The sequence below is a fragment of the Triturus cristatus genome, unplaced genomic scaffold, assembly GCF_964204655.1.
Source record: "Triturus cristatus unplaced genomic scaffold, aTriCri1.1 SCAFFOLD_200, whole genome shotgun sequence".
NCBI classification, from domain to species: domain Eukaryota; kingdom Metazoa; phylum Chordata; class Amphibia; order Caudata; family Salamandridae; genus Triturus; species Triturus cristatus.
The window spans coordinates 796433-820054 of record NW_028187909.1 but is presented as its reverse complement, the minus strand read 5'-3'; the positions used below and the strand labels follow the sequence as shown (position 1 = coordinate 820054).

Below are 23622 nucleotides of genomic sequence, written 5' to 3'. Positions count from 1 at the left end.
TCCACCTAACTATAACATGTGTGAAACCTATGGTTTTTTAAGTGAATTTGCAAGGTTTTTTAAATGCTAATTCCTAACTATAACGTGTGTGAAACCTATGGTTTTTTCAGCGAATTTGTACGTTTTTTTAAATGCCAATTTATTTATGTATTATTATTTTTTTTATATATTTATTTTACAATAGCCTACGTATTAAAAATTATTATTCTTTTTTTTTGGTTTTTCACCGTGCGCGCACGGTCCCCCGCGATTTAAAAAAAAAAATTAAAACATTTTTTTTTGCCTTCGGGGTCCTTCAGGGACCCCCTGACAAAGGCTAGGGGGTCAGGAACTCTCTACCCTGCCCCCTTTTCACGTTCGCCACCTTCCTTTTTCACTCTCGCACTGAAAACAAACAAAATGGCGGCCGACACTTCCTGATTTCGACCGATTCGAACGTTGACTAACATGTAACCACTAATCAGAATTACGCTCGCGCAAGTTAGGGTGCGCGCACGGTGCGCGCTTATAGATATTTATATGCTTTTAAATGCTATTTTCTCAGGAACTACTGAACAGATTGACACCAGACCTGCAAAAGGCACTTCCCTGACCTGAGGACTACCTCTCTGCCAAATTTCAAGTAATTCTGTTCAGCCGTTCGGGCTGTACCTTCGACTAAAGGTCCTATGAAAAAATGCATGGGGAAAACGCGTTTTGGGACCCCCCTTTTTTCTCGGCCCCCACTTGACGAATCACCCCGAGACTTTCAGGGTAGGAGCTGAACGGAGCGCCCCATTAGTTTTGAAAATTTCGCGAGGATTCGTCAACCGGCGCCAAAGTTATTCAAAATAGAATTTTCTGATTTCCTATGGAAACTCGGTCCTAACTATAACTATATACTGGCGACCGCCAGTAGATAATATATATATATGTTCAATCTTCCTCAGAAACCTCCGTCCCACTTCTGGAACTCGGCAAAAGGATCACAGCACCACAACCGGCAGGTAATCACGAAAGCAGTGTTTATTTAAACCAAAATGCAGACATGAACGGTAGAGGAAGGTCTATGCGTTTCGGCTCCCAGCCTTCAACTGGACCATAGAGTCCCGGAGCCCAGAGTGTCTCTTTTAAGGTGGGAGTGCATTTGCCCATGTTAAAAAATATAGAAGACAGACTAGACATATATCAATCCTGATTTTTTTAAAGAAAAAACAATCTTGTTGGACACAGTGATCCTTCAACGTTATCTAATTTAAAGTGCAAGTGATTTTTGGGAGAGAAATATATGTGGAATAATAAGAACCATGTAGGTTCTGAGTTTCTGTGACTCTAAGATTTCCAATTAATGCCAACATTATTATCGCATGAATAATATCCATTTTTTCTATTTCAACAAACATATGCTTATATCATCCCATAACGATAAAACATTATACAAAACAGTCTCTGTTTATATGATTCAACTATAGTAAAGTACTTCCGAGTGCCCAACAATTCATAAAAAACTTATTGGATATAAATTATGTCCTTGCACATTTAAAGTGACCAGTACATTTAAGATTTCCATCTGTTCAAGGTGCTAGATAACTGTAAAGTACATATTAATCACCAACGTTAAAAACTAGTCGGATTTTGGATCATAGTTTAAGAGTCTGTTTTCAAAAAGTTACATTGTAAAAAAGTAGTCCATATATTTAAAAAAGGCTCTGATTTTCTTCTCAAGTTCATGCTATGGAGGCACTGTTTTATATATTTTATATCTCCCATTTCTTTTTCAAAAAACGATTTTCAGCAACAAACAAATTGTTTATAGTGAATCACAAATTTCCATGTCTCTTTGATTACTTGAATCTTTGCCAAGTTTTGACTTCATGTTTTTCTTACGCTATAAGTGAATGTATAATTCGACATCCAAGTTATGACCGTAAGGATTTTCAGTGCCTATGGCTAAGATTAGTTTGAATTCTGTTCTGCGTAGATTGAGGGTTCTATCACCACCTCTCTCCTTTTCTTTCACAATCTTAATCCCAGAATATTTCAAATTATTGCAATCACTTGAATAGTATTCGTGAAAGTGCTTGGCCATAGGGTAAGTGAAGTCTTTGTTTTTAATGGCTCTCAAGTGTTGTTGGATTCTTAGCTTGAGTTTATTGATGGTACTCCCTACATGCAGTTTTTTGCATGGGCGTTCTAATAGATATACAACAAATTTCGATTCACAGGTGATGTGATCATTGATTTTTTCAATATGGCCATTTTGGAGTCAATATGTAGCCCTATTCTGACCATGATCACATGCTCTGCATTTAGAGCATTTCCAGAATCCCGGAGTGTTGAGCCAAGATGGTGTGACTGCTTTTTTTGTTGTTGTTTCAAAGTGACTCTGTGTTAGTATGTCTCCCAAAGAAGCAGTTTTTCTATAGGTGATTTTCGGTTGGGGAGGCAATACCTTTTGGACTGTTTCATCTAACATCAGTACACTCCAGTTCTTCTGGATGATCTTTCTTATCTCTTTATTTTGGTTGTTGAAATCAATGATTAGTCTGGTTGTGGTCTCATCTTTTTTATTTCTCTCCAAATTGTTCTCAATTTTTTATTTTTTTGATAATAGGAGATCAGCTCTTGTTTTTCAGTTGACTGTTTTTTTCAGTTGTAATTACTTCAAGGGGATTTCCTCGTTCTTGGAAGTGGTCACTCATTTCTTGTAGTTGTGAATTCAGGTCTGATATTTCAGAGCAATTCCTTTTCGCTCGTAACATTTCCCCGTAGGGGATGCATCATTTGAGATTTTGTGGGTGCCCACTGTTCGCATGTAAGATGCTGTTACACGAAGTTGGTTTCCTGTGCATCTTTGTACATATTTTTTTACCCTGAATGAAGATTTCCACATCCAAGAAGATGATATTTGTTGAGCTTACTGTGGTTTAAAGGTTAAGTTGTATTTATTTGTATTGAGTGAATTTAGGAAGTTCTGAAAATTGATATGATCACCTTCCCAAATTATGAAAAGGTCATCCATGAATCTTGACCAAAATTTGATGTTACATGATTTTTCATTTCTCAATACTTCTGTTTCCCATACAGCCATTAGCAGATTGTCATACGTCGGCACAAATGATGTCCCCATAGCAGTTCCCTGCTTTTGCACAAAGAGATCACCTTTGAATAAAAAGATGTTGTGTGTTAAGCAGTATGTGAGCATTTCAATTAACATTTCTGAGTGCTCAAGATGACTAACAGATCTCGTTTGTAGAAACTGTCTCACTGCTGCTATTCCATCAGAGTGGAGAATCGAGGTATACAGTGATGAAACATCAATGGACGACATGATGTAACCTTCTTCCCATGAAATCCCCTTGATCTTATTGAGGAAATCCATTGTGCCCCTCAGATAGGATGAGAAGGCTGTGACATAGTTCATGAGAAAGACGTCGATGAAGCGAGATGTTGACTCTAATAACGATCCGATAGAGCTAACTATCGGTCTTCCCGGTGGATTCTAAGTTGATTTGTGCTTTTTCGGAAGAAAGTAAATTGTTGAGATGATCGGATGATCTGTTTTTAAATATAAGAATGTACGAAGATTCTGATGGTATTCTTCCGTCCAAATTGCTATTGGATTTGTCTTCAATTTTTCATAATGGTCTTCATTGCCTAGTTGTCTTTTGGCTTCTGTTATATAGCTCTCGCGGCCTTGAATGACAATATTTCCACCTTTGTCTGAGGCCTTAATTATTATATATTGGTCTTCTCTCAGTTCTTGCAATGCTTTGTATTCCTCGGATGTTAAATTCCATGATTTCTCGTTAGATTTATTTTTCTTTTTGTTGGTTTTGTCAGAGTTAATAAATGACATTTTATTGATCTCTTCCACCATAATCTCATGAAACAAATCGATCGTATTGCCTGGTGGGAGTTGTGGGCAAAAGGTTGATTGTGCTTTTAAACCACTATTGCCACCTTTATTTGTTTCAAGCCCCATCATTTGGCAAAATTCCAGATCAGTGGCTTGAGAGGATTGTAGTTGCTCTTTTGTTGTTTCTGTACCATCCTCCAAAAATACTAATGCTCTCATGGTTGGAATATCCTTTAAGCACACTGGCGAGGTCTCCTGGCTCAGGTTTGTTTGCAGGTGTTTATTTGCAGATGACTTTTCTTCAAAATATTTTTTACGTTTTACCTTCCGCCAAAATTTATAGAGGTCGCTACGTAAGTTTGGTGTATTAATATCTTTATTGGGGCAAAATGTCAATCCTTTGTTGAGTAATGATATTTGTGCTTTACTCAATACCTTGTTTGAGATGTTGATTACTAGGGTTGTTTTTGAGGAGGTATTTCTTTAATTTTGCTTTGTCCTTCCTCTTCCTTTTTTGATTTTTGCCCCCTCTTCTTTGTCTTCGGTTTTGGGTTTTATCTGACCCCTCCCCCATATTGATCCTCGTTCTCTTCGTCACGTCATCATTTGCATCTGGCGCATTTCCCCGTAAAAATCCAGGTTCGAGGTGCCCTGCTCTTTGTCTGCAGAGCTTAGGTTCGAGCTGTCTACAGTTCCAGTAGTTTCATACCTGGCACATTTATCCATTACTACGCGGTTTCTGTACATGTCGTATTTCCTGGAGAAAGTATAAATGCGACCATTTAAATAATTCAAGCTGTCACTGTTAAATTGACTTGCTTTGCGCTTCTCTATATCTGCTTCATGTTTGTAATTTTCTTCTCCATTGTCTCAATCAGTTATTTATTCTCGTCATTAAGGGTATATTGATTCAATTCATCCTCAAGTTCTTTGATAGTATCAACTAATTTCTCCAACTTCCTTTCAGCATGTAAAATCAGAGTGTTCATCCACCTGAATGAGCATTCATTTGTATCTGTTTGCCACTGTTTAATCAGATCTGCATCTAGGTCATTAAGGGTGGGCATAATCAGGATTCGCAATCCCCTGGGTATTCTTTTGAATTCAATATATTTTTGTAAAGTTACCTTAACCCACCACTTATTAACTTCCAGGATGCGACTTTGTTGTAATTCTCTGATGACACAAGAGATTGTTCTCTTTTTATCTCCAGTGGCCTCTCGGGTTTTATTGCTGGCCGTTAATGCTGAATCATCGTTTAAGAGTTCACTTGCTCTCTGCATTCTATTTTTATTTCTTTCAGCCATGATGGATCGTGACTGGTGGATTGATACTAAATATTTTCTTTTTAATCGTGTCTGTTAGGTTTTTTCTTTATTCATAAGTTTCAATTGAAATGCTGGTGTTACTTGACTAAATAGGTCATTTCAGTCAATTCCGGAAATATGCTTTTGGGAATCAAGATACAGTTTTTAAGGCATATGAAGAGGAGCAACAAACAGACTCCGCTCCTCTAATTCCCCAGTTTCTCAATTCTGGCACAGCTCAAGAAACAAGAAGCTTTCGGGTGCCGGGTTCGGCGGCTGCTGCGATCCGGAAATCGCTTCCGCGGCGTCCAGAGTCACGAGTCATTTGCTTCTCCCCGCCCCCCTACTCACCTGCGAGTCTCTGCTGGCCGCCGCGTTAGTCAATTGCAAGCGCGGCTCCACGTAACTGCAAGCAAATTTGTCAGCGATTTTCAAGTCTCTTATCGTTTCCGTTAGCTGCACATTTTCTCGCCGCTTCACTTCACTTCCCGGGTGCTCGTGATGTGCAGCACAGCCCCTGCACGCATATGTTCAATCTTCCTCAGAAACCTCCTTCCACCTTCTGGACCTCGGCAAAAGGATCACAGCACCACAACCGGCAGGTAATCACGAAAGCAGTGTTTATTTAAACCAAGGTGCAGACATGAACGGTAGAGGACGGTCTACGCGTTTTGGCTCCCAGCCTTCAACTGGAACATAGAGTCCCGGAGCCTAGAGTGTCTCTTTCAAAGTGCTAGTGCAGTTACCCACGTAATAAAATATAGAAGACAGACTAGACATGCATCAATCCTGATTTTTTTTAAATAAAAAACAATCTTGTAGGACACAGTGATCCATCAACATTATCTAATTTAAAGTGCAAGTGATTTTTGGGAGAGAAATATATGTGGAATAATAAGAACCATGTAGGTTCTGAGTTTCTGTGACTCTAAGATTTCCAATTAATGCCAATATTATTATCGCATGAATAATATAATTTTTTTCTATTTCAATAAACATATGTGTGAGAAGTTGGCCTGGTATATGATGTTCACTAGTTAAAGTGACCACCTTGTACCATGCCAAGCAACCCTTATGGTGTGGTTGTAAGTCAACCTTTTCGGACTAGCTGCCCTAGTGGTAGCGTAGGCTAAGCAGTCTTTGAGGCTAAACTCGTGAAACGTGTTAAGCAAGCTGTTTTACCAAAGGCAACCCCCTTTTATACCAATGAAAGGACACCACACAGATATATATTCAAAATATATATGTATTTATTTCTCAAAGTAACCCCTAGTCTCTTTATGAGCACAGGAGCACAAATCGTCAAACAAGATTACAGTAGAATACACAGAAGTTGCACTCTATATGGATAGGCCCTGGTGGCCGCTCAAACCATATACTAAAATAGTGGTATAAGTACCACGAACAGAAAAGGGAAAAGGCCTAGGGCCTCTAGAATCGCTGGGCCTACAAGAAGCTAACTTCAGTTAGTGACCAGGAGGTCCACGGGTTGCGTGTGCAGAGCAAATAGTCACACGCGTGCTCCCATGGGTTTTCAATGGGTGCGTAAAAGTTACAAAGTTACTGCAAAGAGGATCTTCCGGATGGACTATGAACTCAAGATTGGAAACACAGACACTAGAGATGATTCTCTACACTTGGGCACCAGAGTGCCAGCTTTACCTCACCCACAGGAAGCGGGTGCATAGGCCTCGAAGTGCGTCGGGTTTCTTCTATCTGTTCAATGGAGCCTGTGGACAAAGATGCTGCAGGCGGTCGGTCCAGAAGAGAAACGGTGGATCCAAGGGTGGATTGGAGTTGTAGAAGACCTGTAAGCAGAGAGGACAGTGTTCACAGTCACTAGCCAGTGACCAGCGTGGCACCAGGTGGGTACCAGGCGATGTCGGGTGCAAACAGGAAGAAAGGTGTAGCTTGTCTCTGCAGCCACGTGGTCCCTGAAGGTCGACGACGTCCAGGAGTCGGTTCACGAGCTGTCCCACGCAGGCTCTCGCTGTCGGCGGTGTCGGCGACTTGGTCGAAGCAAACAAGCCTTGGCAAAAGCAATTGTTGTGGAAAACGAAATAAGCTGATGGTTCTGACCAGCAAGGTCAGAGGGACTGCTCCTTTGGAGGGGAGCAAGGGCCAGTCTGGAGCAACCAGGCCAGCGGTGTATTTCTTGAAGTTCGTCGCCAAGATGGCCACTAGCCAGCGGGCCAGCAACCGGTTAGGCGCGTCGAGTGGCAAAATGCAGAAGGGCCCCACGCAGATCGTGGAGATGCTGGAGGGCTCACCTTTGGTGCAGATGCTGCTCGAGGGTTGGGCTTCTCAGATCCCAAAGCACAACTTGGAGGGAGCCTCGGTTGTTGCACTTGCAGCTTGTCGTGGTCGTTTCAAGATGGCTGGCTCCACGTGTCTCGTTGCCTCCACGGGTCTCTTCTTTTCAGGGACTGTGGATTGGGCGGTGAGAGGTCTGGAGGTCCAGGTCTTGTCAGTCTCTGGGCTCGGGCTCCGGCGGGAGGCGGCGGCAAAGCAGACGTTGATTCGCTGGATGGTGCTTGCGTTAGCAAGGTGGTCACTCCCTGACCACAGGGGAGATTTCCTTCAGTCTTCTGTGCAGCAGAATGTCGAAGTTCCCGTCTTCTTCTTAGTTTCAAGTTGATTCCAGGATGTCTGAAGTCTTAGGACACAGCTCCTACCTTTAAGCGGATTCTAGGGGCCGGACTACCTGCTAGGTCCCTCCCTAAGGGTGGGACCAGGAAGGGGGGTGGTTACACCCCCAATCCTTTGTCCAGCTCGCCCCAGGCCCGGGACTGGTGTGCCCCAGGACCGGATTGAACTGGCATATGCACCGAGGCTCCTTGTGAGCCACAGGCATGTCTGGTTTCTTTCAAGCCCTACCTGACCAATACACAAAATCCTGTCTGGGGTGGTGCACGCACCTCCCCTGGCAGGAAACCCTTTGTCCACACCTCCCAAGCTGGAAGGACTCCCAGCAGCAGGAGGGCAGACTTGTGTCTGTGGTGGCAGCATCCATTTTGTGGAGCTGAGGCTAAGTCTGATTTTACCCGGGTTTCAGGTACTGTACATGTCGTGTCCCTCTAGAAGGGTGGAATGCTAACCCCGTCGCCAAAATTGGCGAGGGGTTAGTATTCCAATTCGTATGACACCTTACTCGACATGTTTTGATAAAGCCAAACCAAAGATAGCATTTAACCGCGAGGTTCATAATGCACTTAAGAGCATATGGTATGACGATATCTGGAAACAGTAGAAGGAAGTGGTTCCGACCACTGCAGACAGGCTCAGCTCATGCCAGAGCACCATCTCACATGGAACCAAGCACTCTGCCTTCAGGATTGTTAAGGCCTGCCATAGGAGTGACTTATAGGTTAACATGTGTCCCATTTAGGTATAGGTATACTACACCTAAGTAAGAGGTGCTTACACCAACTTACCCCAGCTGAATGATCAGCCAGTTGTGTCAAATTTGTTAGGCCAAGCCTGGGGTGGCATAATACATGCTTCAGCCCCTGGCAGGCCTTAGATACACCAATGCCCTGGGTACCTAGTGTACACTGGTACAGGGGCTCACAGGGTGATCCAACCAATTGGGTATGTACCTAGGGTACATGGAGTCCATTTTAAAGAGAGAACAGCTAGGCTGAGATCCTGAATGGCAGGATCTCAGGTCAACTAAGTCGAAAAACCAGCTAGACACTAGGCACAAATTTGGGGGTAACCATAGTCAGATATCCACCTTCCTACAATATGGTTATATCATCCCATAACGATAAAGCATTATACAAAACAGTCTCTGTTTATATGATTCAATTATAGTAAAGTACTTCCGAGTGCCCGACAATTATTAACGAACTTATTGGATATAAATTGTCCTTGCACATATACACACACACATATATATATATATACATATATATATACATATATATACAGAAGATCTTCAAAGGGCTCCCCCTCACAACTCGAAGAACCGTCACTCAAGCCCAATTCACCAGCCTGCGGGACTACGGCAACGACCGTACGTAGTAATCATCGCACGCCTCCTGAAAAGACTGCAGACCATAAAGAATTCATCTGCCAGACCCATCCTCGGCCTACCCAGATGCACTCACATCACCCCCCCACCTCAGGAAGCTACACTGGCTGCCCATTCAGATGTCCACTCAAAATGCTGATCAACACCTGCCAAGCCCTGCACAACCAAGGACCAGCATACATGAACCACCACATGAACTTCCACCTACCCACCAGACACCCACACTCCGCCTCCCTCTACCTTGCTGACACCCCACGCATCGCCGAAGCAAAAGTGGAGGTCGCTCCTTCTCCTACCTTGCTGCCAATTCCTGGAACAATCTCCTCTGTCACCTCTGAACCTCATTCTCTGCTGGAAATCAGAAAAGGACTAAAGACTTAGCTGTTTAACTGACCAAACCCACCCCCACCCCCAAACCGCAGGGTCCACAGCACCTGGGGATGCTCATGGGTGATTAGCTAAGCTTTACAAATACTGATTGATTGTGATTAAAGAGAATGAAAAATGGTTTGTTTCCGATCATCATGGTGTCCCTAGATCCCTGTTTAGGGACTGTTAGTAGCCCCAAAGCACTGACGTCAATTCAGCTATGTATTGGATGGAGTTTTGCGGGGTTTCAAAAACAGTCTTTCACATTCACGCGTGGTGTATTGAACTAAGTTGACTCGTCTCCCCCATGGGTGTGAAAGCAAACCCTGTAGAGGTGAGCCAAAGACTCAGTTTACGCAGCAGTTCAAAACAATCACAAGGGGTCACAGTGAATATTTAAATAATTGCCACAAAGTGGGCAGAGCAGTTTGAGGCAAGCAATCATACATCTACTACGACAAGCACCTTACCATAGAATGCTAGCAATATAAGTATGTCCAGTATTAATATTGTGTACTGACTGTCTAACTCGCCAAATAAATACGAAAGTCATTTAGGCAAGTTTGAAGTCTCTAACATTTATGTTTATGTTAAGAAGCTGGCTCGTTATGCAATATATCAAGAATCTGATATACTGTGTAAAGAGCCCATGGTTTCCCTTTTGAGTGTACAGGGGCTTGCTATGCAATCCCAAAGTGCTTTATTAGGGGTTAGTGTGGTCGAGTAGCCTTAGGCTTAACACAGAGGAGTGCAAAACATTACAAATGCACACAATAATCAATAAATGACACACACGACGCAAGAAGGAGATCCACACCAATTTATAAAAATAGCACATATCTTTATATATGTTTAGGCTTCAGAGAAAAATCGTTCAGGTAAGTACCTTTTAAAATATAAACATCTTTTAATTTTAAAAATTGGACACTGCAATTTCTGAGTTCTGCGAAGTTATGTTTTGGATGGAAGAACAAGTTCTGCAAACAGGTATAGTACAGTGACCAATCTCCAGGAGTTAAGGTGAGTGGTGGGCAAAGTCCAAGGCAGGACCAGCAGTACACCGCCAGTGGCACAGGGGCAGCAGGGTGCAAAACAGCAACAGGAGCCCAATGTATTTGAATGGAGTTCGGTCACTGTGGAAAGAGGCTACAGGTTCTGCCAGGAGGCCAGTCAGGCTGAAACAGCAAGTAAGCACAGGCCTTGCGATACTCCGGGACAGGGGGGCACCTTTGGTCCACTTCTCCAAGGCACAGGGGTGACGGGTGTAGGGGTGTCCTTAGGCATCGAATTTTTTCTTACCGGAGCAGTTGCGGTTGAGGGAGCCTGCGTGCAAAGGCTACAGGCTACGTTGAGGAGTCCAGGAGGGGTGAAACCACGATGGATACAAGCACTTGAGGGCCTTGTTGACACTGTGGCCCACATCAACTCCGGCCGGAGGCAAAGAGTGCAGTGGTGGCTTTGGGAGTCAGGTTTGGCGGTTCTAGATGCCTCAGAGTCTTCTGTTTTGGAGTTTCTTCAGAACAGGTCTGCTGTTTACAGGAGGTCTTGAGTCTTTTTCAAAGGTTTCTGGAGTCAACAGCTGCAGGACGATCCGACTGGCATAGTTTTCGACAAGGGATGAAGACAGGCCGGGAGGGTTGGAACCAGGCCAGCTGCTTCTTCTCTCATCTCTGCTTTTGCAGCTCTTCGGTGTCCTCGCTCTTCTTAGGTTGGCAGTATCTGCTTCTCTGATGCATATGTTTATGTTTTTGTAACGCGCACAGCTACTCAAGAGTGTCCTGGCGCGAGCCCAAGAGACAGCAGAGGGAGTGAGAAAAAATAAGAGCCAATAACACAAAAACCAAATCATTGAAAAAGGAAGGTTTTTAGTTTCTTCCTAAATTGGGTAGAATTCTACAGACTACGCAGATCAAGAGGGAGTGAGTTCCAAGCCATGACCGCCAAGTAGGCCAAAGAGCTACCATCCTTTCTATTCAAGCGGAATCTGGGGACAGAAGCCAGTAGCATGTTAGAGGAACGCAAATGTCTGCTGGGGGAGTAGAACTGAAAGCGCTTTCTGAGGTAGAGGGGGCCGTATTCGTAAAGTGCGACATGAATAGTTACCAGTTAGCAGCATAGTATGATTTTTGAGCTGCTTTCAAAGCAATTTTGGCCTCTGTGCTGTAATCCTGCCTCCACTTCCTTTCCAATTTTTACAGTGTTTTTTCTGGATTTTCAGCTCAGGTGAGAACCATGGATTAGACAATGGCCTGTTACGGGCTTTAAGTCTCGTTTGGGGAGTGAGGTCAGTCACCACCTTCTCTATCCAACTATTGTATTGAGAGAGAGCACGACTGTAGGACCTGGGGTCTCCAGGCCCTATGGGGCGGTAACGTGACACGAGCGGTCGGGCCACCAAAGGTCTGTGTGTAAAGCAACCATACAACACGCACCTCACATGCGACGAGGAACACACACAATAAGTGACGCCACACTGTAGGAGTTATGTAAATACTCAAGTTTATCCAAGTAGATCACGTTAAATGCAGTTCATGAGGTAGCAGTACATTTCATATGCTGATAATACAATAGCTAGCGATGTACATATCAGTCAGGAGCTATAAAGGCTGTTTCTACCACATATGCAATTCATGAAATAACAGTACTGCCTGGGGCACAACTACCACTCACGTAGCTGCACACGCGCGTTGGGCGCGCTAACCGGTGACGACCTCAGAACGGGGCACCTAGCATGGAGAGCTACTCGTGATCTCTGGCACATAGCACTGTAACAGGGAATATAAATAACAGAGTGCTACTCGTAATCAATAGCGTTTCACACTTCAATATGGCACATGAATAATAGCGCGCTACTCAGAACCAATAGCACGTAACATTTCAACCTGGCACATGAATAACAGCGCGCTACTCGGACTTGATAGCACGTAACACTTCAACATGGCATATGAATCACAGTGCGCTATTCGGAACCAATCGCACGTAAGACTCTAAAGCAGGGCATGTAAAAACAAAGCGCCACTCGTAATCGATGACTCTCAGTACTTTGGAGCGGAGCGTATACATAAAGCGCCACTCATAATCGATGACTCTCAGTACTTTGGAGCGGAGCGTATAACATAAGGCGCCACTCGTAATCAATGACTCTCAGTACTTTGGGACGGAGCATATAACATAAAGCGCCACTCGTAATCAATGACTCTCAGTACTTTGAAACGGAGCATATAACATAAAGCGCCACTTGTAATCAATGACTCTCAGTACTTTGGAGCGGAGCTTCCAGCGGGGAGCGCCACGGGACCTGAGGAGCAAGTCTCTGGGTTCCGGTGCAGTTCGTCGGGCACCGCGCTTCAGTACCGCTCGAGGGGGCACACGGAAAGGATCACTCGGCGGGGTCTCTTCCATCGCGCAGACAGGGGGGGGGATCCCACGGAGAGGAAACCCGGCTAAGGGTGCAGTGTGGCTCCCAACCCGCAGGGGGCGCACCGGGGGCGATCTCAGCCTCCGGGCTTACCTCGATCTCGGCGTCAGCAGGCGTCCGCTCCCACGATGATGGGGGAACTCGGCCCCGTCCTCGCACACCTCCTGGCGCAGCTGCGACGGCAGCTGCGGGGCCCCGGGCTTCTCCGCGGGCCTCGTGACACGGCAGGGCACTTCTCCAGGCCTCCAGGCCACGGCGGTGAGCGCGCTGGCTTCGTCGTCACCAGGGGGGGCTCAAATTAAGGATGGGGTTCTGTGCTCAGCGGAGCACGCTGCCGGGGTTCCCAGACCAGGGCAGGGAGCGCAGGGGTCACAGCGCTAATACCTGGTCGATCCCCGGTGGTTCTCCAGTCAGCTTTGCATCAGGGTTCAGGGGTCAGTCTGGACACGCAGTCTCAGTGCTTGGTGAATAGTTTTTAGAGTTCAGTCTGGACACGCAGTCTCAGTGCTTGGTGAATAGGTTTTAGAGTTCAGTCTGGACACGCAGTCTCGGTGCTTGGTGAATAGGTTTTCAGCTGTTAAATGAAGTCTTATTGGCGCAGATGTATCTGGCGCCCTTAAGGGGTTCTGTTACAGGGGGTTAGGAATGGAGAGGGCGACTAGATCCTTCCTAGTCAGGCTGGGCAGAGAGTCTCTGGGTCCTCCTACTGCTGGGCAAGATCAGTGGGTTTCACAGGGTCCCTCACTCACTTAAGAGGCAGCACCTAAATCCTGTCACTCTCAGAGGCATAAGTCCCTGGCTAGGCCTTACCGCCTACACTCCTGGTGGATTCTTCACAGCTCTGCTTCACCCCAATGGCCAACTCACCACAAAAGTTTCCCTCCCTCTCTTAAGTAGCCCTAGGTCAGGTGACCTCTGGCCAAGACGGCAAAAGAAAAACCACACCTCCCTTCTAGAAGGTTCCAGCACATTCCAGGAGCTTCCCCACTCTACCTATGGGACAAAAAGGCGGGCTGGAGTCGCAACATTGTTGTGGGGTTCCAGCCAGCTCCTGGCAGCTAGGGTGCTACTATGAAAGACCACTCTGCAGTAGCAGGGGCCTGTGGCAGCCATCTTGGGAAAAGGGAGCACCTGCACCTTAACACTGATTGGCAATGAAAAGGCGCCCGGAGACCTAGTCCAACATAAAAATGAGGGTGGAAAAAATGAGTCACGATACAAAAATAGAAGGGGAGACCACCCTAGGGCTGACAGGTCCAACAACGACCAAAATCCACAGAGAGCTGAGGGCGACAATCAGCCAAGGCTTGATAAAAGGCAGCTGGTTCTATTTTGTAAGTCGCCTTGCCCGAGTCAGTCTCCCGTGGCCTAGATGAATGAGTCCCCCTAGTAGTATACCAAGAAAAAGGGATAAAATAATGATCAGACCAGGTTACTTGCAAGGGGGTGCCACCAGGAAAGGGAGACTGGAACAGATGACATCAAGCGTGTGTCCCCCGAGATGAGTCGGGACAGTAAGATATTGCCGAAGCTGGGTCACATGTAATACCTCCAGGAAATCACGTATGTCACCCCCATCCAAGTTATCCAAATGTATGTTACAGGCGCCTAAAAGCAAAAAATTTAAATATCGTAGAGCTCTAGGCAAGATCCAGTCATTTAGCAAATTGGGGGAGCCGCCAGCAATGCCAGAGGGTTGATAGAGTACAATCCCACCCAGACAGTAGTGGGGAGAGATTTTGAAACAAAAGTCAAGAGCTTCTATATCAGGAGAGTCAGTAAGTTCGTTAAATTAGCACTCCCAGTCTTCCCTTACCACCACTGTGACTGCCCTCCCCCCTCCCTACTTTGCGATCACCTCTAGAGATTTTGAACCCTTTGGGAATAGCCATTTCTATGACCGGACTAGAGAAAGGCGTTAACCATGTTTCAGTTAGCAGGTCAAATATGTCTTGAAAATGTTTGGAAACTGAGCGAGCACTGATAAGCGCAGCTTTAATCAAGAATGGCTCATATCTAACTCCAGAGGTATCAACGATGGTAGACAGGGATTGTGGAAGCGCAAGCTTGCAATTGTCACAAACATAAGCAGTATCCATTGCTAGATCCCATCTTAAACAATTCTCACACGTATTAGAGTTAAGCGTGCAAAGTTCCAGACTGTTGTTCTGAAGAGTATAAGGTCTAATGTGAGAGCTAATACCGGCATAATTGCTGGCTCTGGCCGCATCCGGCACGCTGCCGGGCGCAGATGGGCTTGCGCAGCGCACATTCTTATGTTCCCTGCTTGTGATCAACTAGAGCACGCACTTTCCCAAAATGGTGTCTCTAGTTGACTCACAGGAAGTGGGAACTGCAGGAGAGGCATGGAGGTCGGGCGAATTGAAGGACTGCCACAGACCAGAAATGTTATTTCAAATACGAACACACATCAGATTCAAAGGTACGATACAATTTTTCAAAGGCTAAAAAGATGCTTTAAAATAGGTGAAGTATGCCAGGGGTTCCCCTAAATACTGTATTTAGGCGCATTAGGGGAGTGTAGGATAGTAGCCAATGAGCTACTAGCCCTGGGGACATTATGCCCCCTATATGACCACTTCCTGTGGGAAGTGGGCATAACCCTGTCCCAGAATTTCTAAGTATGCCATCACTAAGATGGCTACTTCTGAAAAATTGTGTCCACCTAACAGTAGGCCACCTTAGGGGTGGTACTATCCTGGAGGTGACACGCCTACCTGTCTAGCTAATTTCCCCACCTGTCCAGGGGCCAAGGGTGGCCTGGACAAAGAGAGGTGGCTCTCTCCCCTTAGGGGAGCCAGATTTTCATTTCAAAGGCAACAGCTCATTGGAGGCCCCAGGAGGCTAATCAGCAGGTCATCCTGTGGGAGGGGGTGTTACACCCTCTTCCCAGACATACTTTTGTTCAGGTCTCCTGAGAGAAAAAAGGCTGTCGCCCTAGAAAGTCAGAACAGCATTTCGGGTGGTTGGCTGGCAGAACCCAGTCAGTAAGTGCACCACAGGCTGGTAGGTTTTCATGGGGCACCTTTAAGTTGCCCTCTGGGTGCCTTTATTGGTAAATTCACCACTGGCATCAGTGTGGGTTTACCAATACAAGATGTTTGATACCAAACATCCCTATTTTCAGTGAAGCCATTATGTAGCTGGGGAACTTGTTTTCACCACAGCACATTTCTTAACATGGCTTCTCTGATCACTTGTACAAGCAGTAATAAGACTGACCAGTACAGAGGCATATCTGCTTATGCAGTTAGGCCCTCACATGGAAATTCAGCACACGGCCTTAGGGCTAGCCTACTGTATGGGCAACTTACAAATATTACATGCAGTGTTAGGGACATGGCATGCAGGGACAGGGATGTGTGACATGTCGTGTTTTCACTTTTGTTGGCACCGTGACACGCAGCCTGCATTGGCAGTCCTGCATATGCTTGGTGGGGGGTCCCTTATGGTGGCACAGTTTGTGCTGCTGAACTTAAGCACCCTGTTTAGAACCACAGGCCCTAGTAAAAGGGGTACCATTTACTAGGAACTTACAGAGGGTGCTAAAGATATATTCAACTGGGTGAAACAATTGAACATTTTTAGGGAAAGAACACTGGTACTGGGGTCCTTGTTAGCTGGAACCCAGTACACTTTAGTCAAAGTGTCATTACATACCAGGCAGAAAAAGGCGGGGGAGGGGGGGCACTGCAACAAAATCTCAGTTTCCTACAATATGTACATATTAAATGTGATCATCTGGAATCTTGCTGGTCTTCTCTCTAAATGGGATGATGAAGATTGATAAACATTCTGCAAATTGACTATTTGTCTATTCCAAGAAAAGGATAACAACATTTCGGCAAGCAGGCACTCAAATGCCCCAAAGGGCAACAAAAGGGGTGTTTGACTATCGGTATAAAACCTTCTATCACATCTAAAGTGAAAGTCCAAGCAACTAACCACAATAATGTTGAGTATTTAAGCCTGTCTTTTACACCAGAAACGATCATGCAAATATTTAATATATATACTTGTGGCAAAACACATATGTATCTCCCAAAATCTAAAATAACTAGTGAATCATTTAAATAATTTAGGAAACCCCGTTTTACGAGGAGCCTCCAAGATTTAATCCTAATAGTAGGGGATTTTATTAATCAGTATGAGACAGAGCAATGTAAGGTAGGAACTGATGAGAAAGATGCTCATTGGGGTGGTGGTCTCAGAGCACTATATGGGGAAAGCCTGCCAATCTATAATTGCTGGAAAGAAGTATACTAGGTCTTTGATAACCAAAGCCATTTTGATTATCTTCTGATTGATACTGAACATCTAACGATAGATGTGATGGTAGAACCTAGAATCAAAAGCCATCACAATTCATTGTGACCCTTATTAGCACTGCTTATTTTGTTGATTCAGAGGAAGGATAGAAACACACTCCAATAGTTTACCTTTTTACTCCAAATGGCAGGCAGTTGCACTGGAACAACTTTGATTTAGTTTATACCGTGCCTGGGATTTATGAACATATAACGCAATTTTTAGAAAACGATGTCTTACATTTGGACCCATTACCTTTGATTACTATCGTCAAGACGGATTATGGGTAACATTTACTTTTTTCAGTAGGAAATAGTGGGGCAAAGAGCCAATAGAGAAACCCAGCAGAAGATGATACCATAAGGAATGATATTTACAGACAATTGATTTAACATTGTTGGCTAAGAAGGCTAGAGCCAATTTGGTGTGTCTACAGCCAGCCCGTTAAACCTATAAAGAACTAGTTTTACTCATGAAGTTGGAATGGGAACAGAGAAACTCTTAGAGAGTGATCAAACCGTAGCATTTAATGACTCTCGGGGAAAATGTGATAATGAAACTTCTAACATGCTAGAAATTCATCTGCCAGATGATATACGGTTTTCCAACTTCCCTACACATCAAGCCTCGTGACATGCCACTGGGTAGCTCAGAACTCTGAGACTGTACCTGATAAATATCTAATGGATAAAATGGCATTCACAATTTGGAATCACTGTTCTTAGTAGATGAAATCGTTAAGATTACAACAGTGCGCAGAGGTGAGAAAGCGCCAGGCCTCAATAAAGCCCTTATTGATCTCTATAAATATGATATTGAGATATAGGGCTCATACATATTAAAAGTAGTTCACTCTCTAGCCCCTTCTGCCTCCCATCATCAATCAGGCATGTCTCCAGGTCATGATGATTTTCAAGAAGGGCCCCAGAGATAATATGGAAAATAACTGCACAATTAGCTGACCAATTCCAAAGAATTTATTTATGGCACACTCCTAAGCAGGTTGTAGGAATTGGTGTGTGACAATGTTAATACCCCAATCTAGGCAGGATTCCAAGAGAAAAAAATAGGCATTGGCAAAGCCAGTAGGTCAGGCACTGGTTACTATCCTTTTAGATTTGTCCATGCTTGCTTTGTCTTGGTTTTTGTTTGACTTTAATGATGGCTGAGCTGTAAGGCTCTTGCTAAGATTTAAAAAAAACATTGTAAAAAAAAAAAGTTGCCCACACTCACATTTCTATAGTAGCCCGGGATCAACTTTGTGAGCAAATGTGCACATTGCAAGAAAGCAGAATGAAGTCACAGTGACGTTAGCTATGGGCTGAACTGAGCTAACCCACTGCCCTATGCTGTAGACGTCAGAAGAGAATGTGAATGACACAACAATAGACCAATGGATGAAGAGGGCTGGCTGACTTTATTATAATATATAATTTTGGTTAAATCAAAAGATAGTGGTTAACCCCAGACCTAATTTTTAGTATTCATCAGGTATTTCGGATACATTTACCACTGTGTCTTTAGGAAGTGATTACTTTACATCATATTTGAAGATGATGAATGTGCTTATGAGAGTGGACTAAAATGAAAGCAATGGTGGTTCTACAAAGTAATGGCATCTTATTACAAATTCTAGAGTCAAATGCATCTATGCGAGCAGTGACATTTCAAGAATATTGGGAGCCCTGTTTGGAACAATTTTGAATGTATTATCCATTTTCAGGTTATTTACCGGCCAGTTCACAGGCAGTATCATTCTGGGAATTACGCAGTGTAATTCTGGGAATTACTTTGGTCTTCGGTACAAGCATACTTTGGGCACCCCTATTTGGACAATTTATATTTAATAAGCAGTATAAATTACAAATCTGTGAGAATGCATTTCCACATACAACATCCTTCTTAAGCAAGTACTACAATGTCCTAAAGTCATCAACTTACATGAACTTCAACCATAGTTCATCAAACATTAGAGAGAGACATAAACATCCAAATATTATACACCTCTTTTTGAGGTATTGCTAATTGAGATCAGCACACATGCCACAGAATATGAATTTATGAAACAGAGCTTTGCTCATACAAGACAAAACATATGCATCCAAGCTTTCGACAGGCAAACAATATCTCCATTTACATGGGTCTTAATACAGACTCTGGCTTCACATAGGAAAGATGTGCCCATTTTTTGGATGTGTTCAAAATGCCCAGGTGGCAATTACTCAGGTTGTAAGTTCCTTTAAGGCACTCCGGAGACCCACCCTGGTGTAGTCCATTACCACTGTATCATCAGCATACTGGAGGATTGCGAGCCTCACCTTACCCAGTCTTGAGGACACTAAACTGGCAACTTTCAGGGCATTCCCCAAGTCCACAGAGTAGAGATCGTATAATAGTGGGGCCAGGACACAGCCCTGTTTGAGCCTGTTGTTGGTTTCAACTCCTGATGTTACAACTGTGGGGCTTAATTTGACCTGGACCCATGACCCTTCATGGAGAGCTGAGATCGCTTTTAGGAGTTTTGCAGGGATACCCCAGAGTCTTCCTCGGTTGACTCAGTCAAAACTAAGCTGTGGTATTATCTATAAAGCAGCAAAACAAAGCTCTTGTCTTTAACTGACTGTTTGGAAAGATAAGCCAGCGCTATGATGTTGTCCATATGTGGAACTGTTTGCCCTGAAACCTGTCTGATAGAACGGGAGAATTCCGTTGTTATCTGCCCATTCCTCCAAGTCCTTCAATAGTAAACGTGCATAAGCCTTGGCTTCTATGTCGAGCAGGGCGATTAGGTAGAAAGTAGCAGGATTTGAATGATCACCTTTCTTGTGGATGGGAAATAAAATTGAACCTTTCCAAGACTGCGGTTGAATTGCTGTACCATAGGAGTAGTTATAGAGTGGGGTCAGGATTGGGGCAAAAAATGCCTGAGCTGACTTGAATACCAGGGTAGGAATGCCGTTAGACCCTGGAGAGCCATTGTTTCTCATTGCCCTGATAATCTTTACGATCTTCCCTTCCGTGAAGCGGGCACATTGAGTAGTCTCTGAAACTACTTCCTGTGCGCTCTTAAAATGGGATTCCGTGTCTTGTGGTGCAACCTTGTTGTTCTTGGTGGTAATTGGTCCAGCAGCTAGCGAATCTCTAGTGTACAATCCTTTGACGTACGCTTCCCACTCATTGCCTCCAATGCTATTGTCTCTTGGCGGGCTTAGGAAGCTCAACCGGTTGACAGATCTCCATAATTTGGAGTTGTTCTTTTCCTTTATCAAGGAGAACACTTTAAGCCATTTCTCTTCGGTTATTTTTTTTATGTGCTCCCATGCATTCTTCCTGTATGCTGTCCTCAGAGCGGCTATGGGGATCGTCTCTGACAATATTCCACCTTTCTTTTTTGTCTTGAGAACCTTCCTAAGAGTGCGTTTGCGTTGTGTAAGGCACCTTGGTACTCGTGGCTCAGGAGGCGATAGTTCTATACTGGGTCTCTTTTTTGTGTGATGGGCATTGCCCAGATTGTCCTGTAAATCCCCCATCAGGATTTCCCATTAGCCTATTATGTTTGCTGTAGATCCTGTCTTGAGGGTCTTCTTTCCTCAATGCTACATACTCTGACAGTCTGTCTCCGAGATTGATGTTCCATTTTATTCTTTTAATGGCTCTAAATTGTTGTTCTCCCATGGGTCTGCCAATTATTTGTTGAACGTCCGCTGGTTGCGTTGCCAGGTGGAAACTGGCACGTAGTGGTCTGTGGTCGCTTTCCCCTCTGTCATCACTCAGCTTGTTGGCCTACCTCTCATTAATTAGCATGTAATCTATTGTAGATCTATTCCTAAAGGTCGGCTTGGGGCACCACGAGGAGAAGCCAGTTTGTTTTATGCCCCAAGTTGATTGTAACTTAAACCTTTTAAGAAGAGAGAGCAAGGACCCCGACTTATTCCTAGTTCTGAGCGAGTCTAAAATATAATCCAGTCCTCTTGTGTTAAAATCCACGGCGAATATTGCATTGTAATGTTCGAATTTAATTAGTACTTCTAAGGTGCGGGTTAAATTTTCCATGGATGATTGGGTTTGGCTCTTTGTTGGATTAAAATAACAGTTTATTAGCAACAGGCGATAAGGATGGTGGCTCGCACCGAGCCCCTCGATTGTCATGGCTTGCAGGGCGGGAGTTTTTACTCTTATTACTGTGGTTTTGAGTTTGCAGGCGTGACTTAAGAAAACAGCCAGGCACCCTGGCAGGCAACCAAAGATGTTCTTTTTTGCCACAGCTATTAGAGGATCATAAAAGAAGACAAGTGGTTCAGTAGTCCATTCTTTGTGTTTATGTCTTCTCAACCTCCCTCACTACCTATGAGTGTTCTATCTGGTATGTGAATGTTCCAGTCTTGGCAGTTGATGGTCTGGTCAGCTAGCGAAGTGCTTTATCTCTGCTGTGCTATCTTAATAAATCTATCTTGTAACCTGAAGACGTGTCCTGATGCCTACCTAAACAACCTACAACATTTTGGCGACGTTTTTGGCTGACCAGACCAAGGCAGAAGCACAGCGCAGCACGAGAAACACTTCGCATCAAGAACCCAAGACACCTTGTCATCCATCTGCGGCTAAAAGCAACTGTAAAAGTAAACAAGATACCTCTGGTATGCCGCAAAACTTAAAGAAACCTGCTGTATGGACGAAGTTTTCAACCAAAATATGAAGAAACCGACAGAATCACCAAGAGAAGAAGAAAATCTGTCGCAAGTTATTTAAATAAACAACATTGAAAGCAAGAAGATATCTGCCGCAAGTTATTTAAATAAAGATCTGGTAACCTGTGTAACGCGAAGAAAATAAGGAAAAGAAACCAGTTTGAAGTGCTTGAGCTGAGGATTGCGTGAGATGAAGTGAAGTATTTTTTTTTAAATTGCTCGCCTCAGTTACCGCAAAAGGAACAGAATCATAGGTAAAAAGCGGTGAAAGAAAGCCGAAGAAAGCTAATGCCTGTTAGAAGAGAGGTATGTCACTAAGCAAGCTGCTGCCACGAAGGAATGAAACTTCAACAAATCATTCCAGAAAATTGCCAGAAACAAGTATCTCATCACAGTTAGCCAGCTGATGCCATCCAATGTTCCCGATTTCATGTTCTGAAGAAAATCGGCAATAAGGACGGACTTATTCTTGGAATTCTTGAAGTCATTCTAATTAACTTTGTGTCAATTGCTCGGTTGCCTGTACTTGTGTGCGTGGGTTCTCACTCACCGTTTGCCACCAGAGCGATCCTTCTTGGACGCTGTCATCGTGACACTGATGACGTCGTCGAATCTCCAGGTGTCCCTGCGGAGAACCAGCGCGTCATCGACTTCCAGCGTCTTCGTGTTCTTCAGTCTTTGACTCCGGAAGGACTTTGAGGACGTCATTACGCAAGGTCACACAACCTCAAGCAGCCATTTTAGTGTTGTGTTCCCATGGTAACGGGAACACCGATCGCAAGAATGTGAAGATGTCCGTCCTGTGTTTCGAGGAACAGTGGCATAATTGAGGCAGTGGATAGAATCGGGTGAATATATTGAGCGACATCCATCATTATTTCACCGAGGATCAGGTAACACACTTTGATGTCGGGAAAAATAATGGTTGCAGCGTTATGTGTTCTTAGGATTATCGAAGCACTGGCAGTTCCGTTTTAGGCGAGAGGTTTTTACTCAAAAGAAATTACAGGTGTCAAAGTGGTCATTCACACAGCATCAGCAAGCATCAGCAATTTATGTCACACTAGTTTTGAATTGTCCTTTCAGCACGGAGACCAGCCATAAGTTAAAGCGTCATATGGATGCACAGATGGGTCGATTGTAAGGATATTAATCCTTTTACGAGACTGCCACCTGGTGGATTTTTGAAGGACTTTTTGTAAATTATATTTCACAATATGGATTGTAATTTTCATTGGCAGAAGGAGTGTGATATGGAATTAATCCTTGTGAATAGTAAAACCTATGGTTGCATTGCTCTGCTGATCCGCATGGGTAAGCTGGAATAAAACTACGGCTGTAAGAGTAAAAGTGTGAACAGCGCCAGAGTTTTAAAACCTTGTACGTTAAGAACTGGAACAGTGATTGTTTGGATGTGATGTTCAATAGCACATATATTTATTAGTAGCGAAGAGGCGCAAAGAGGAGTACTTTCATCAATTAGCGTCAACCTTTGGAGAGTGTAATTGACCTAATTCTAGTGTTCACAGAGAGCAGCTCAAAAGCAGGTGTGGCAGATAAAGGATAAGAAAAGATGCCACCTTTCAAAAGTATTGAAGTTTTGTGAATTTTATAGAGTCGAAATGCAAATGGAAAAT

The 23622-nt window shown here is 44.1% G+C and overlaps 1 long non-coding RNA gene across 2 annotated transcripts in view; it reads left to right on the top strand.

Annotated features, from left to right (window-relative positions):
- Positions 1 to 230: 230 nt before the first annotated feature.
- Positions 231 to 23622, top strand: part of LOC146770442 (uncharacterized) — an 81261-nt gene continuing 57869 nt past the window's right edge. Inside the window, exon 1 of one of the 2 annotated variants that reach the window (XR_014975685.1) lies at positions 231 to 5747. This is a non-coding gene — a long non-coding RNA (uncharacterized LOC146770442). Of the gene's footprint in view, positions 5748 to 22718; positions 22879 to 23622 lie in introns of those variants that run through there. The other variant, XR_014975686.1, reaches the window with a different exon arrangement.